This window comes from Myotis nattereri (genome assembly GCF_964212035.1).
Source record: "Myotis nattereri genome assembly, chromosome: 5".
In the NCBI taxonomy this organism is placed as follows: domain Eukaryota; kingdom Metazoa; phylum Chordata; class Mammalia; order Chiroptera; family Vespertilionidae; genus Myotis; species Myotis nattereri.
In genome coordinates this window covers 58,648,315-58,652,432 of record NC_138080.1, presented here as the reverse complement: position 1 = coordinate 58,652,432, position 4,118 = coordinate 58,648,315, and the positions used below count along the sequence as shown (strand labels likewise).

Below are 4,118 nucleotides of genomic sequence, written 5' to 3'. Positions count from 1 at the left end.
TAAAGGCTGAATAGTAGTGGGGCCAAAGAAGGGATGCCTCTTGTTACATCTGTTAAGTCTGAATATTAGGACTTGTATTTGGAAGACACTCTTTAGCATACAGACACTTGTATGAATAATGTGAGTCTCAACTTAAGATCAACATAATAGTCATTTAATGATAACTCACTTAGCTTGTGAAGAATCCTTAAACAGGAGTATAAAATTTCAGAAAATCGTTTTGAAATGCATTGGAAGCATGGATTTGGTTATGGGTCACATTCTACCTCCTGTGTACATAGCAATGTTCACCAAAATACTAAAATTATAGTCATTGGTTGGGATTAACTATTAATTAACTACTATTTCACTATTACCAACACTTTATTTGAAAAGTTTGTTATTTGAGAGAAATAATCAAAGAAACATACTAGCTTCTATTTCTCTGACTCCCTATACTCTATCCCTGAGGAAAATTGTATTTCCAGGAAATGATATACCTAGATTATGTCATCTTAACCACCCACCCACCCCCACAGAAATAGCTTTTTGAGTCTAACCACTGTTGTATACTTGAAACTAATACAAAATAATATTGAATGTAAACTGTAATTGAAAAATAAAATTAAACAAGGAAATAGCTTTTAGAGATATAACAATTACTCTCTCAACTTTTATAGAAGCTTGCTATATGAAGAACATTTTTTAGGTCATTTGCAAAACCCTCAAATTAAGATATAATCCAGTTTGTACCCTAATATCCCTTAGGAGAGATTTCTTTTGGTATTTAGTGAAAGGAAATTTCTCTCTCTAAGATATTTTTCGGTAGGGGGAGCATATGAAAGATTATTGTTACCATGTTTGCATCATTCAAACTTATGATCTTGGTCTTTTCTTCATGCCTTTATATAAGGCCAGAGAGTGACATTGGTTATTCTGACATCCTTAAAGTGGACTCCAGGAATGTCACCCATCACACCATGTAAGAAATTTTTATTACGGCAAGAATTTTACAATCCAAATTATGTTTCCTTGCTCAGTTATCAATTCTGTTATTTAAAATAGAAGTGATATTTTGAGCTATCCCACTGTAAAGAATAACAAAATTAAAGAAAGGAATGCCCTAAGTTTTTGTATTTTGCTGAAAATTCTTTTTCCCAGGGTCTACAAAACATTAATTTTTATATTTCACTATGTGTGTGTGTGTATGTGTGTGTGTTTGTTTTTAAATCAATAAGTAATCTAGGACTAGCATTATGTTTGCTAGACCTGGCATTTGCTCAGTACATAAAGTCCAAAGTTTAGTTTCCTTTCCTTTTAAAATTTATTTTATATTTTGCAACGTCCCCCCCCCCCCTTAATATTTAAGTTTGTTGATGTGTAGGTCTTTTTCTTCAGTGAGGCACGAGTTTCTTTTCCTGGTCCCTGATGAGTTTCAAACAGTTGGCACACCAGTGGCACTGCTGACTGCTTTCTGGGCAGCCTCTCTAGCTCAATGGGCTTGAAGAACAGTGACAGCTTCCATCAGCTGTAGAGCGAAGAGGCTCTGGAGACCCCAGCACATGAAGAAGTCCTGAATTATCCATCTCCAACAACATGCAGTGACTTTACCAGCTAGAGTAGGTTGCCTGGCTCGAATTAGAGGAAACAGCCACTCACCCAGCATTGGCTTTTGCTCTTGAGGAGGGGCAGATGCCAATATGGAAGCAGTCAAAGGCTCCTGACCTTGTACATGAGCAGCAGTCTGCTGCTACATGGTAACTGGTGGCTGTGTGCTAAGGTGTTGTGGAAGATTGCAAACCCCTGTAGCATATTTATTCTGTGGAATGGCGTGGACAGCAGGCATAGCTGCAGCTGCCGCTGCTGCAGGACGTGGGCCCATTGTCTGTGTTAGCAACACGCTGTGTGGACACGACATGGGGAACCTGTGAAGAAGCTGGTCTCACAGCACTAAGTGGTGGTCCAGGAGCGGCTGGCAGAAAGCACCAGGCAGATTTTGGAATGGATGAGCTCTGGCGCCCTGAGCCCTTGGTCTCAGTTGAGCAATTTGACGAGGATAGTATGCAGCACGGTTCTGAGTCTGTGGGATAGCTGCCAGGAAGTAACCTGAAGGAGGTGCTGGCTGGTAGCGGGTAAGATTACTGGGTTGGGCCCAGCTCTCACACTTGCCATTCTCTGCATATACTGGTTAGTGAGGTGAGCTTGGCGCTCTTCCTTGCACTGAGCTAAAGCTACACACAATGGCTTGGTAGCCACAATTCTACCATTCATTTCTGTAACTGCTTTAGTGGCTTCTTCTGGGGAGGAAAAATGTACAAAACCAAACCCTTTGCTAGGACCACTCTCCGTCATAAACTTTGCACCAGTGATTGTATCAAATGGAGAAAACTCTTTCTGGAGACATCCATCATCAATACCATCATCAAGATTTTTCACGTAAAGGTTAACACCCTGGTATCGGATGGCCCTATCTTGGTTCATGTGTTCAACTTTGCACCTAAGTTCCGTCTGCCATTCCACTGTTTTATGAGCTTGGGCTAATGTAGATTTGTTTTCCATTGAGCTCCTTTCCATTCACCTCATCCACAGCTTTCTGTGTATCTTCATACCTTTCGAAGCTTACAAATCCAAGACCTTTGGATGTCCCACCTTCATCCATCATTACTTTGACACTTAAGCCAGGTCCAAACTTGCCAAAGAGGTCCTTAAGGCACTCGTCATCCATGTCTTCTCCAAAATTCTTGATGTGAACGTGGTGAACTCTGTTGCCCTAGCTCCCCGTCCTGCTTCTCATTCTTTGGGAGACTTGCATCGCCCAACAAATACTCTGCGGCCATTTAGAAGCATCCCCTTCATTTTTTCAATAGCCCTTTCAGCTGCTCCCTGGGTCTCAAAATGTACAAATCCATAACCCTGGGGACCATTTTCATCACAAACCACCTTGCATGAAAGGATGTTACCGAAAGCAGAAAATGTATCATACAGTGCTTTATTCTCAATGGATTTGCCCCAATTCTAATGACTATGTTGTCCACTCTGCTTTTGTGAAGTGAAGGATCACGCCGGGACCACATGCTGCACACTGGCTTGCCCTGTGACATCCAAATTCGTGGTGTGCACAGCACGCTCGGCAGCGGCCGGCTGCTGGACGTTCTCTACATGCTGCCCAAGGAGCGGCTGGTGACCATGTCCCTGCAGATGCAGATGGACAGGATGGGCTGGCGGCTGAACTTCTCCTAGAGTGTCGCCTCGGTCACGGTCACATCAGGGTGTAGGTTCCCCACCTAGAGCGAGTCCCTAGGGTGGCTGGGGTTGCCGTGGTTCATCTGGGCACAGCTGCCCACAGGGCTGGGGCCTTTCTGTGAGAGGAGAGTGGGTACTGGGGCGACGGGGGGAGGGCAAGAGTGGGGGGTCAGAAGGGGAGGAGGGGAGCCAGAGCAAGCACAGGGGGACAAAAATCCACTGTAATTGAAAACTGCTCAACAGCAGGGCCGCAGGCTGCTGGGTGGAGTGTCGAAGCAGCAAGAAGGCTTGGTCTCTTGGTTCCTTCTTGGAGCTGCTGTGGGGCCACTGACGAGTGCTTCACCAGGCTATTTTATAAAAAGGAAGAAAAAAACATCTCTGGCAGGGGAGACACAGATTTTTTTGGGGGGAGAGGGTAAAACAGATTAAAAAAAAATAATAAATGTGTGTTCCAAGCCTGGAGCACACACTCCGCACTCTCAGCACTAATGCGGGGGAGAAGGGGCTAATGTCCTTTTTAAAAATTGTGGTAAACTACACATATCACCACGTTCACCGTTTTTCAGTGTAAAGTTCAGTAGTGCTAAGTGCATTCACATTGATTTCCAGCCAATTTTCAGAACCTTTCATCCGACCGTGACCACCGTGATGGTTAATTTTATATGTCAATGTGGCCAGACCACAGTGCCAAGATATCTGGTCACACGTTATTTTGGATGTTTTTTGGATGAGATTTACATTTAAATTGGTAGATTTTGAGTAAAGCAGATTGGCCTCCATAGTGTGGGTGGGCCTCATGCAATCAACTGATGGCCTGAATAGGATAAAAGAGTGACTTCTCTGGAGGAAGAGGGAATTATGTCAGTAGATGCCCTCAGACTTTGGTGGCATTGGCT

The 4,118-nt window shown here is 43.6% G+C and overlaps 1 pseudogene across 1 annotated transcript; it reads right to left on the bottom strand.

Annotated features, from left to right (window-relative positions):
• Positions 1–1,414: 1,414 nt before the first annotated feature.
• Positions 1,415–3,305, bottom strand: LOC308520610 (polyadenylate-binding protein 1-like; annotated as a pseudogene). Its single transcript has one exon. The product of its transcript is annotated as a polyadenylate-binding protein 1-like (transcript).
• Positions 3,306–4,118: the final 813 nt, after the last annotated feature.